General features: G+C 42.9%; 1 pseudogene across 1 annotated transcript; it reads right to left on the bottom strand.

Annotated features, from left to right (window-relative positions):
• Window positions 1-9,548: 9,548 nt before the first annotated feature.
• Window positions 9,549-13,166, bottom strand: LOC148526523 (taste receptor type 2 member 40-like; annotated as a pseudogene). Its single transcript, XR_015878234.1, has 2 exons — window positions 13,090-13,166; window positions 9,549-11,017 (listed from the first exon to the last, which is right to left on the bottom strand). The product of XR_015878234.1 is annotated as a taste receptor type 2 member 40-like (transcript).
• Window positions 13,167-13,799: the final 633 nt, after the last annotated feature.

A 13,799-nucleotide genomic window follows, 5' to 3' on the forward strand; every position in this document is an offset into this window, starting at 1 on the left:
GCTGTGGGTCACCACCCACAGGCTATACGAGCGTGCATTGTGATGGTCGCGATGGTCTAGACCATCGCGACCATCGAATTTGCGAGCCGGAGCCTGCGGTTGAGGTTTTCAACCGCAAGCTCCGGAGTGATTTTGGCTCTATCAGAGCCAAAATCACTCCCACTGACATCACTAGTGATGTCAGTGGGCCGGCTTCTGACGGGAGGCGTTCCCGTGGGAACGCCCCCGTCAGGGAGGCACGCCCCCGGCACGCCCACCAAAGGGGGCGTGCTGTCAATCAACATTGACAGCACGCCCCCTTTGATCGGACACAACGAGCGAAGGACTTTCCTTCGCTCGTCGCGTCTGGCGCATGCGCACGACGGAGCTCCCTCCGTCGTGCGCATGCTCAGTCCATAACATCGACCCACTTGCGAGCGGACAGCCGCTCGCGAGTGGGTCTGAATCAGGCCCACTGTGTCTTTTTTAGATGTATCTGCAAGGGAATTGTCTTGCTATTCTTTGATTGTTCTGCAATATACAGATGTGTCCTCATACACCTTTCCTTATTTCTTCATTTGGCACAAGATGCCGTCATGGCTAAGATGCACCACGACGAGTAGCAATTAGATAGATCCCAATTTTTTTTTTCCTGCAAAGGTACTCATATAAACTATCAGATTAAAGTAGCAAATTTTAAGAAAAATCACAAGACATGGATAATACACAGATTAAAAGGCATGGCAAATTTGGTGACATGGCTCGATTTTAGGAAAGGTGTATGTGGACACATCTGTAGTTATGCCCCAAATCATATAATGCCCCATAGTTGTGCCCACAGTTCATGTTCTGCAATATAGTTATGCCCCAAATCATATTATGCCCCATAGTTATGCCCCAAATCATATAATGCCCCATAGTTGTGCCCCGAGTTCATGTTCTCCAATATAGTTATAAAATATTATGCCCCATAGACATCTATAGAGCCCCATCCCTAATTAAAACACACACACACACCACTCATCGCGCCACAGCCCCTGCACCGTCCCTCCGACCCGCGCTTACCAAATTGAATTGAAGAAAAAAAATAAAAAATAGCGTGGCCTCAGGCCTCTGGCCCCATGGCACCAATAACCTGAGACCACCAACCTGATCAAGAGACAGATGTCACCACCTGTGCTGTTTCCCTCAGCCTGTGCTGTGTAGAGTGCTGGATGGATGTCTTTAGGCGCGTGGAGGGGAGCAGCCCGACCTCGTGCTGTGCGCCACAGGTGGGGTGACGACGTGTGCCCACAGAGAGGGCTCTGAGTGCCTCCTCTGGCACGCATGCCATAGGTTCACCACAACTGCACTATGGGGTGCCCCCTTTATTCTGTTAATTTTTAGATTAAATATATATATATGTGTATATATATTCCAATAGCCGGCACTCCAGTCTTATATTTGGCTTATGCCGTGGTGCCTGCTAATTCCAGTAAACAGTACCATTTATATGGTGGCACTCCCCAATCTTCTTGGTAAGAATAAATACGCTGAGCCTGATCCTTGATAACGGGTCTAATAAACCTTTAATCAGCTTTAACAGCAGCTGCACTCAGCGTATTAATTCTTACTAAGAAGACCTGGGAATAATGCTATATTATATGGCCTATATAGAGTGTACTATCTCTCACTCTATATATATATATATACATATACAGGTTGAGTCTCCCATATCCAATATCCTTGGGACCAGGGGTATTCTGGATATCGGAATATTCTGTATTTTGGAATATTTGCATAAAATAATGAAATGTCTTGGGAATGGGACCCGCACCTAAACACAGAATGCATTTATGTTTGTTATACACCTTATACACACAGCCTGAAGGTCATTTTATACTGTATTTTTAATAATTTTGTGCATCAAAAAAAGTTTATGTACATACATGAAATTCATTTATGTTTCATATACAGCTTATACACACAGCCTGAAGGTTATTTTATACTATATTTTTAATAATTTGTGCTTTAAACAAAGTTTGTGCACATTGAACCGTCAGAAAGCAAAGGATTCACTTTCTCAGTCATGCTAAATTTATTCCGTATTTCGGAATATTTGGATATGGGACTCAACCTATATATAAAAAGGTAAGTGGACTTGCGCACTGAGCTGGTGGTACTTATGGTTGTGGCAAGCTGCTGCACTGGATAGCTGACTATCGATTCTGTGCTGGTCTGTGTCTGTGTTTTGTCTATGAGTAACATGAAAAATTATTTTCTGAAAACTAACAAGAATATAATACAAACATTATTTCATAGTTTCATAGTTCAATATTTATTAACTATATTTATCTGTTTATACATTGACAGTTTTTTGTTCTGGATTTATCAAGAAACACTCCTGGCAAAAAAACATATATCTTAGATTTCAACAATGATCTAAAGAGATTACTGAATAGTCAAATACCTTGTAAATGATAAAAAATGGGGTAAATAATGTAAGAACTAATACTCTTTATTAGGGGTGTGCACCGGCCACTTTTCGTGTTTTGTGTTTTGGTTTTGGATCTGGATCTTTCTTCGTGTTTTGGATCTGGATTGGTTTTGCCAAAACCACCCTTCCGTGTTTTGGGTTCTGGGTTTTGTGTTTTGGATCTGTATTTTTTTGAAAAAAAGCATAAAAACAGCTAAAATCACAGAATTTGTAGGTTTTTCTGCTCCTATGCTATTATTAACCTCAATAACCTTAATTTCCACTCATTTCCAGTCTATTCTGAATACCTCACACCTCACAATAGTGTTTTTATGTCCAAAAGGTTGCACCGAGGTAGCTGGATGACTATGCTAAGCGACACGAGTGGGCGGCACAAACACGTGACCCATCTAGGCGTGAAACTGCAGTGGCAGACAGGATGGCATTGAAAAACTAGGCCCCAAACTGTACATAATGCAAAGAAAAAAAAGAGGTGCAAGATGGAATTGTCCTTGGGCCCTCCCACCCACCCTTATGTTGTATAAACAGGACATGCACACTTTAACAAACCAATCATTTCAGCGCCAGGGTCTGCCACACAACTGTGGCTGAAATGATTGGTTCGTTTGGGCCCCCACAAAACAAGCTGGCAATTAATCTGTCCCTGCACAAACTGGCTCTACGGAGGCAAGAAGTCGTCCTCATCCTCCTCATCCACAGATTCCTCACCCTCTTCAGTGTTATGTACATCCTCATCCTCACAGAGTATTAATTCGTCCCTGCTGGAACCACAGGTCCCTCTGTACGTTCTGGAGGCTGGTCTCCCTGGAAGAGTTGATCATTCATTTTATGAACATCATCTTCTCCACATTTTGTGGAAGCAACCTCCTACGCCTTTCGCTAACAAGGTTCCCGGCTGCACTAAACACTCTTTCGGAGTACACACTGGAGGGGGGGCAACTCAGGTAAAATAGAGCCAGTTTGTACAGGGACCTCCAAATTGCTTCTTTTTCCTGCCAGTACAGGTACGGACTGTCTGACATGCCTACTTGGATGCTGTCACCGATGTAATCCTTTAACAGACAGACGCACGCTTGTCGCTGCTGCTTTGAGGATTCAAGTGCGGCTACAGCCCACACAATTCACAAAGACAGAAAAAAAAAAAGAATATTTTTATTGTTTGTGGAGCACACTTTGAGGGTTACACCACCCTCTAACAGACAGACGCACGCTTGTCGCTGCTGCTTTGAGGATGCAAGTGCGGCTACAGCCCACACAATTCACAAAGACAGAAAAAAGAAGAAGAATATTTTTATTCTTTGTGTAGCACACTTTGAGGGTGTCACCACCCTTTAACAGACAGACGCACGCTTGTCGCTGCTGCTTTAAGGATGCAGGTGCGGCTACAGCCCACACATTTCACAAAGACCGAAAAAAAAAGAACAATATTTTAATTGTTTGTGTAGCACACTTTGAGGGTGTCACCACCCTTTAACAGACAGACGCACGCTTGTCGCTGCTGCTTTAAGGATGCAGGTGCGGCTACAGCCCACACAATTCACAAAGACAGAAAAAAGAAGAATATTTTTATTGTTTGTGTAGCACACTTTGAGGGTGTCACCACCCTTTAACAGACAGACGCACGCTTGTCGCTGCTGCTTTGAGGATGCAAGTGCGGCTACATCGCACACAAGTCACAAACACATAAAAAAAATAGTTTTTTATTTTTTGGAGCACTTTGAGAGTTACACCACCCTTTAACAGACAGACGCACGCTTGTCGCTGCTGCTTTAAGGATGCAGGTGCGGCTACAGCCCACACATTTCACAAAGACCAAAAAAAAAGAACAATATTTTAATTGTTTGTGTAGAACACTTTGAGGGTGTCACCACCCTTTAACAGACAGACGCACGCTTGTCGCTGCTGCTTTAAGGATGCAGGTGCGGCTACAGCCCACACAATTCACATAGACAGATAAAAGAAGAAGAATATTTTTATTGTTTGTGTAGCACACTTTGAGGGTGTCACCACCCTTTAACAGACAGACGCACGCTTGTCGCTGCTGCTTTAAGGATGCAGGTGCGGCTACAGCCCACACATTTCACAAAGACCGAAAAAAAAAGAACAATATTTTAATTGTTTGTGTAGCACACTTTGAGGGTGTCACCACCCTTTAACAGACAGACGCACGCTTGTCGCAGCTGCTTTAAGGATGCAGGTGCGGCTACAGACCACACAATTCACAAAGACAGAAAAAAGAACAATATTTTAATTGTTTGTGTAGCACACTTTGAGGGTGTCACCACCCTTTAACAGACAGACGCACGCTTGTCGCTGCTGCTTTAAGGATGCAGGTGCGGCTACAGCCCACACAATTCACAAAGACAGAAAAAAGAAGAATATTTTTATTGTTTGTGTAGCACACTTTGAGGGTGTCACCACCCTTTAACAGACAGACGCACGCTTGTCGCTGCTGCTTTGAGGATGCAAGTGCGGCTACATCGCACACAAGTCACAAACACATTAAAAAAATAGTTTTTTATTTTTTGGAGCACTTCGTGAGTTACACCACCCTTTAACAGACAGACGCACGCTTGTCGCTGCTGCTTTAAGGATGCAGGTGCGGCTACAGCCCACACAATTCACAAAGACAGAAAAAAGAAGAAGAATATTTTTATTGTTTGTGGAGCACACTTTGAGGGTGTCACCACCCTTTAACAGACAGACGCACGCTTGTCGCTGCTGCTTTGAGGATGCAAGTGTGGCTACATCGCACACAAGTCACAAACACATTAAAAAAATAGTTTTTTATTTTTTGGAGCACTTTGAGAGTTACACCACCCTTTAACAGACAGACGCACGCTTGTCGCTGCTGCTTTAAGGATGCAGGTGCGGCTACAGCCCACACATTTCACAAAGACCGAAAAAAAAAGAAGAATATATTTATTGTTTGTGTAGCACACTTTGAGGGTGTCACCACCCTTTAACAGACAGACGCACGCTTGTCGCTGCTGCTTTAAGGATGCAGGTGCGGCTACAGCCCACACATTTCACAAAGACAGAAAAAAAAAGAACAATATTTTAATTGTTTGTGTAGCACACTTTGAGGGTGTCACCACCCTTTAACAGACAGACGCACGCTTGTCGCTGCTGCTTTGAGGATGCAGGTGGAATCTAGACGGGATTTGGAACCGAGGACACACTACCTCCATCAATTGTCTAAATCCCACTGCACTAATGTCGGTTCCCGTACGCACGTCTAACACCAACATAGCAGTCAAGGCCTCAGTTATACGTTTTGCTTCAGGATGACTGCTGTCGTACTTCATCCTCATCGCTAGGGACTGTTGGAGGGTCAATTGTTTAGTAAAAGTAGTGATGTTCCTACTTCCTCTCTGGGATGATGAACAACTCCCAGCAGCAGCAACAGCACTAGTAGGAAGTGGTTCTTGATCTTTCCCTATTTTATTTTTATCAGAGAAAGTTTGGTCCTCCATTTATGTTATATTGATATATATACGTGCGGCTAAAGCAGACACAAACACAGAAAATATTTTTTTATTTTTGCTGGAGAGTAGTGCACTTTGTGGGTTACACCACCCTTTAAGAAATGAGCCAGCCGGCTCTTTACTTATGGGACACAGGCGCACGCTTGGCGCTGCTCCTTTGTTGATGCACGTGCAGCCACAGTGCACACAAGTCACAAACACAGAAAATATATATTTTTTTGGTTTGGAGTGTACTTTGGGGGTTACAGAACCCTTTAACGGTCAAGCCAGCCGGCCCTTTACTTATGACACAGGCGCACGCTTGGCACTACTTTGTTGATGCACGTGCGGCTACTGCGCTCACAATTCACAAACACAGAAAATAATTTTTTTTTTGGTTTGGACTGGAGTGTACTTTCGGGGGTTACAGCACCCTTTAACGGTCAAGCCAGCCGGCCCTTTACTTATGACACAGGCGCACACTTGGCACTACTTTGTTGATGCACGTGCGGCTACTGCGCACACAATTCACAAACACAGAAAATAATTTTTTTTCGGTTTGGACTGGAGTGTACTTTGGGGGTTACAGCACCCTTTAATGGTCAAGCCAGCCGGCCCTTTACTTATGACACAGGCGCACGCTTGGCACTACTTTGTTGATGCACGTGCGGCTACTGCGCACACAATTCACAAACACAGAAAATAATTTTTTTTTTGGTTTGGACTGGAGTGTACTTTCGGGGGTTACAGCACCCTTAACGGTCAAGCCAGCCGGCCCTTTACTTATGACACAGGCGCACGCTTGGCACTACTTTGTTGATGCACGTGCGGCTACTGCGCACACAATTCACAAACACAGAAAATAATTTTTTTTTGGTTTGGACTGGAGTGTACTTTCGGGGGTTACAGCACCCTTAACGGTCAAGCCAGCCGGCCCTTTACTTATGACACAGGCGCACGCTTGGCACTACTTTGTTGATGCACGTGCGGCTACTGCGCACACAATTCACAAACACAGAAAATAATTTTTTTTTTGGTTTGGACTGGAGTGTACTTTCGGGGGTTACAGCACCCTTAACGGTCAAGCCAGCCAGCCCTTTACTTATGACACAGGCGCACGCTTGGCACTACTTTGTTGATGCACGTGCGGCTACTGCGCACACAATTCACAAACACAGAAAATAATTTTTTTTTTCGGTTTGGACTGGAGTGTACTTTCGGGGGTTACAGCACCCTTTAACGGTCAAGCCAGCCGGCCCTTTACTTATGACACAGGCGCACACTTGGCACTACTTTGTTGATGCACGTGCGGCTACTGCGCACACAATTCACAAACACAGAAAATAATTTTTTTTCGGTTTGGACTGGAGTGTACTTTGGGGGTTACAGCACCCTTTAACGGTCAAGCCAGCCGGCCCTTTACTTATGACACAGGCGCACGCTTGGCACTACTTTGTTGATGCACGTGCGGCTACTGCGCACACAATTCACAAACACAGAAAATATTTATTTTTTTGGTTTGGACTGGAGTGTACTTTCGGGGATTACAGCACCGTTTAACGGTCAAGCCAGCCGGCCCTTTACTTATGACACAGGCGCACGCTTGGCACTACTTTGTTGATGCACATGCGGCTACTGCGCACACAATTCACAAACACAGAAAATAAATTTTTTTTTGGTTTGGACTGGAGTGTACTTTGGGGGTTACAGCACCCTTTAACGGTCAAGCCAGCTGGCCCTTTACTTATGACACAGGCGCACGCTTGGCACTACTTTGTTGATGCACGTGCGGCTACTGCGCACACAATTCACAAACACAGAAAATAATTTTTTTTTGGGTTTGGACTGGAGTGTACTTTGGGGGTTACAGCACCCTTTAACGGTCAAGCCAGCCGGCCCTTTACTTATGACACAGGCGCACGCTTGGCACTACTTTGTTGATGCACGTGCGGCTACTGCGCACACAATTCACAAACACAGAAAATAATTTTTTTTTTGGTTTGGACTGGAGTGTACTTTCGGGGGTTACAGCACCCTTAACGGTCAAGCCAGCCGGCCCTTTACTTATGACACAGGCGCACGCTTGGCACTACTTTGTTGATGCACGTGCGGCTACTGCGCACACAATTCACAAACACAGAAAATAATTTTTTTTTTGGTTTGGACTGGAGTGTACTTTCGGGGGTTACAGCACCCTTAACGGTCAAGCCAGCCGGCCCTTTACTTATGACACAGGCGCACGCTTGGCACTACTTTGTTGATGCACGTGCGGCTACTGCGCACACAATTCACAAACACAGAAAATAATTTTTTTTTTGGTTTGGACTGGAGTGTACTTTCGGGGGTTACAGCACCCTTAACGGTCAAGCCAGCCGGCCCTTTACTTATGACACAGGCGCACACTTGGCACTACTTTGTTGATGCACGTGCGGCTACTGCGCACACAATTCACAAACACAGAAAATAATTTTTTTTTGGTTTGGACTGGAGTGTACTTTCGGGGGTTACAGCACCCTTTAACGGTCAAGCCAGCCGGCCCTTTACTTATGACACAGGCGCACGCTTGGCACTACTTTGTTGATGCACGTGCGGCTACTGCGCACACAATTCACAAACACAGAAAATATATTATTTTTTTAGCACTTGGGGGGAGCACCCCTGATGGACAGAGCACCCCCTGGACAACACTACAGCACCTCTTTAGGACTGGGACACTGCACAGGACTTTGGAGTGGACACAGCCCCTATGGAGAACTGACTGCACAACACAGTCCAGCCAGCCCCTATGGACTTTGAAGTAGTGGACACAGCCCCTATTAACAACAGCAGCACAGCACAACACAGCCAGCCCCTATGGACTTTGAAGTAGTGGACAACAGCAGCACTACACTACACTACACTACACAGCCCTAACTCCCACCCTCCCTCTTCACTGTCCACAGCCGAGTGAGAAAATGGCGCCGACGTGGGTACCTTATATAGGATCCAAAACCCGCGAGACTCGGAAGGCGGGATGATGACGTTTTGCCTCGATTTCAGATCTGAGTCAGGCGGGAAAAGTCGAGCCTGATTCGGATCGGACTCGGATCGGGGGGGCTCGGGGGGGTTCGGATTTCAGAAATCCGAACCCGCTCACCCCTACTCTTTATGTGCGTGGATACCTGTGTTTTGGTTTTGACAAAACTAACCTCAAGTGTTTTGGTTCGGATTGATTTGGTTTTGGATTTCTTTCAAATTGATAATAACAGCTGAATTCATGTAGTTTGGACCTTTTTACATTCAATCCAAAACCCAAGATTTGTTTTTAATCCAATTTCTGAATTAACAGCAGACCAGAGCTGGTACTCGATTCGAACCACAAAGTACGGGTGTGTTTGTTAATCAGAAAAATCAAACTGCATATTTTTATGTTTAACAAATGGGAACTAGATTGATTTTTCCTCTGAACAGCTGGGCAGAATAAATATTTGACTTACAATACATAGAATGTGCTTTATTTGTGATCTTACAAAGAGTTATATTTTTTAAAAACATGTGTAGATCTGTTTCACTTCCAAGACATACTGGAGCATTTAAATATGGTTAACAAAGGACATCACATACAGGGTAATAATGGTTACCTCCTGTTTTCATTTCAATAATGATTAAATATGATCATACTATTTGACATAAGATTTTATTTTGGGAACATGTACAGTATGCGGTGATATCTAGCCAAAGATATCCAGCGACCAATATTGCTGCCTGTATGGGTTTTCTTGCCACATGGAAGATCCTTATCGGTGGCAATGCAGGAAACCACCTCAGCCACTGTACCAAACAGTTTTATTTCATAAACATATCTTCCTAAGAACAGAAGGTGTTAGAGAACAGAGAATGTGATATAGATGTCTGCTTATGATATATTCCAATTTCAATCACTTTTTTTTGGAATAGGCACATCTCTTACACGCTGCACTGAAACCGTCCCTTGTTCACTCTTCTGGGGAGTTGACAGTTTTCTTCATTCTGAGCTGGATAAACAAGACCGTTGGAGCTTTTTGTTCTTGAGGCCGCCTATAAAATGGATTACATCAAGTGACACTTGTTTTAGTTTGGGGCTCCCAAAAATTAGGACAATTGACTGTGCTGGGGAATAACTATACATTACCATTAGGCAGGTACAGAATCCTGGGCTACTTTGGGGGAAGATCTCTATAAAGAGAAGGATTTCTGATATATAAAAGGATATGTATAGGAAGAGAAGGCAGCTTATAGTTCTTGCTGCACGCACCCGACCTTCTTGCCGAGCACTGAGATCTCCCTTTGAGTTTCCGTTTGGCTTGTGAGTGTGGATCATAAGTGACTTAATGATGAGTCCATTGGCAATACCTACCAAAATTAATGGAATGGAGCAACTGATGAGGGTACTTGGTAGCAGATATACAACATTTAGACTAGGAACAGAGATTTCAACACTCTGATTACTTGTCAAGTTGAAATTTTGGGGATCATGGTTGAAATTCCAAGCAGCAGGGAGACCAGTAGCCAATGATATAAAAATGGAGGCCATTATGAGCTGCGGAACCACCTGGGCAGATGAGAGCTTCAGTCTAATTAACAATGGATGCGTTGATATGATAATCTGCAAGTAGTAATTGATGGAGAGACAAACTGTGAACCAGAAGCTGGAGTAGATTAGAAGAATAAGCATGACAATGGATACAATGTAGACTTCATCAGTGAAATAGACATCACCATCCAGGAAACTCATATAATCATTAAACAACATAATAAATTGAAATAAAATGTTGGATAAACACAGAGTCACCACAATGAAATCGGATGAGCTGAGGTTCTTACCCTTGACTTTGTCTATGAGATTTACAGCAATGATAAAGGAGTTTGTGAACACTGTCATCACAGTGCTGATGGCCAAAACAGTCATGGAAACCAGAATAAATACAGGAAGCATCAGAGATAATCTGAATATTGTCAACTGTGTAAAATATGTAACTGTGATAGATGTGTCACTGCCCACCAAGAAGCTATACATATATATCAATGCTCTTGTGTACCAGCAATTAGAAAGGTAAGTAAACTTTTGCATGAACACCTGTATGAGACAGACAGTGGTCATAGAGTTAAAGGTAATCTTAGACACATATTACAGAATATATATAGGAGCAGCCACTGTGTATATAACCAATAAAATGGCCACCATACTAACCCATTACTGAAGTATATTGTAACTATATAACCAACAAAATGGCAGCCGTGACATGACATTTGTATATACGCAGTAAATGACCGCCAGAATTTATTGGCTAATATTATCAAAAATGATCACTGACCAGATATTTCTAATTTTGTACAACTCTATTAAGATACTTTGTCTATTTGAAGTATGTCATTTATGGGATGCAATCGGGAAACCGACTGTCTTAATCCCGACAGCCGGCTTCCCGATTGCTTTATCCCGGCGTGGGATAAATGACCGGCGTCTATATCTAGACGCCTGTCATTTACCCGACGCCGGGAGACCGGCGCCCAGCATCCCGATCGAAGGGATGCCGGGCGCCGCCAGCGGACAGCCACGGGGGGGAGGGATAGGCACCCCCCCCGGCGGACTTAGGTTTAGGCAGCGGGGAAGGGGGGGTTAGGGTTAGGCACTTGGGGGGGAGGTTAGGGTTAGGCACCCCTAAGGAGGGTTAGGGTTAGGGGGTTAGGTTAGTAGATACTTACCTTAGGGACGAACGGGATTTCCAGCGCTGACGGGCTTCCGCTGACGGGAACTCTGCTTCTGTCGGCCTGCCGCTGCCGGGATTCGAACTGTCGGCCACAGGGCCGGCGGTATTTCATACTGATTCCATCATTTATGTAGATTGGTAGATTGTATCATATATGCATATATACATATATATATATATATATATATATAAATACATATATATATATATATATATATATATATATGGCAAAAAACGGGCTGGCACATCCTTTAAAGTGAAAAAGTATTTAATCCATCATAGAACAATTCAAGATAAGCATCCTTCAAGAAAATTGCATATTCGTGAAAAAAGGTCAGGGCATAGGGGTGACTCCTATGCCCTGACCTTTTTTCACGAATATGCAATTTTCTTGAAGGATGCTTATCTTGAATTGTTCTATGATGGATTAAATACTTTTTCACTTTAAAGGATGTGCCAGCCCGTTTTTTGCCTTATACAGTAACATTATATGTGCTGTGCACTCCCGCTGTCTTAACTTGGAGTGTGTGCTGTTCTGGCTCAGGAGGATATATATATATATATATATATTATATATATATATATATAAAAATATATATTATATATATATATAATTCTCAAACGGAGGCACTCCAGGACTTTCAGCAATAAACAGAACTGCACAGCTTAAACCGTCATCATGCATAAACATAACAGACACATCTTATCTTAAATAACCCAACACTTATGACACCAGTGTGATCAAACTATCAATCAAATTGGTGACTCTATCATTTCAGAGCACATTATCTTCTATTCATCAATAAATGCCAAAATAAATGACGATATAGACTAGATTAGTCTATATGAAAACGACAGGCTTGGAAAATAATACTCAAGGGAGAAAGAATATCTGAATTTCATACAGTGAGTATGTGCAAATTAATATTGGTATATTTATTTACTCTCCATAGAAAAGAAGTAGAAGGCTGCCTTTTTATTTTCCTTATTATTTTTGTAGATTGAATGGAGAGTTGCATGCCCTCTCATCTACACTGTGCATTACATGTATTTCTTTGTACATTAAAAGTTTTTCTCTATGTGTTTCTATTCATTTGATATAGTTCATTGTTGGAAAATTCCTGGAATATATATTTAATCTATGAAACGGTAATACGGGAATGCTTAGTCGGAGATGACTGCTGGCACTAATGGCTACCTTGTTCTAGGCCTTCTAACTTTGCATAATTATTATAATAGTTCATTTCATGGCTTTGAACAGTTTGTTACAATTAATATAAAGTTTTTGGAATAGATTGAAAGAGTGAACATAACTGAATATAATGTAGACTTCATCGGTGGGATTGGTATCACCATCCAGAAAGCTCACATAATCATTAATCCATATGATAAGCTGAAATAAATATTGGGGACACATGAAGTGACAAGATGCTCTTACCTGTGACATGGTCTATGAGGGCGTGGGTGAACACTGCCATCACGGTGCAGGCCCCTATAACAGCCAGGGAAGCCACAAGAAACATTGGAAGCATTATTCCTAAAAATGAACTGTGCAAAACCTATAACTGCAAAAGGTCTGTCACAATGTACTTATATATGCAGTTACAGCTTCTGAGAAATAAAAGTATGTTTTCTATAATAATAAACAATTGTTGGGCGATTTAAAAATAGTAGAAGCCTGCGGAAAATCTACATGACCCTCACCCATCACAGTTATTTCCTAGTGATTATTTGGCCTCCACCAGGAAGATCTTTTATTCGTTGAAATTTGGCTGTAATTGAAGGGCGTGTAAGTGCTCTAGGGATAATTATAACTCCTCATTGTCTTTTGATTCCCATAACTCCGAGAAATTGATGGTTTGACACAACACTAAACACTGATCACAACATGTGAAATGTTTGTTTTGCTTTGAAAAGTACTTGGTGCGTCATGAGTGACTGCTATTGACTAGAGTGGTTTTAATATCAATCAGGGACATAATTATATCTGTAGGAGTAACATGGACTGCTATGGGGACTGGGCATACAAGGGGCCTAGTCCCAATGGAACAATTGTGCCCAAAAGTGCAACGTAACGTAGCTTTGTAACAAATGTATCCAGACAGTTATATGAGTTGGATAACAATGGCTCTACATATAATTCTGACT

The sequence above is a fragment of the Taudactylus pleione genome, unplaced genomic scaffold, assembly GCF_031769625.1.
Source record: "Taudactylus pleione unplaced genomic scaffold, aTauple2 ptg000095l, whole genome shotgun sequence".
Taxonomy (NCBI): Eukaryota; Metazoa; Chordata; class Amphibia; order Anura; family Myobatrachidae; genus Taudactylus; species Taudactylus pleione.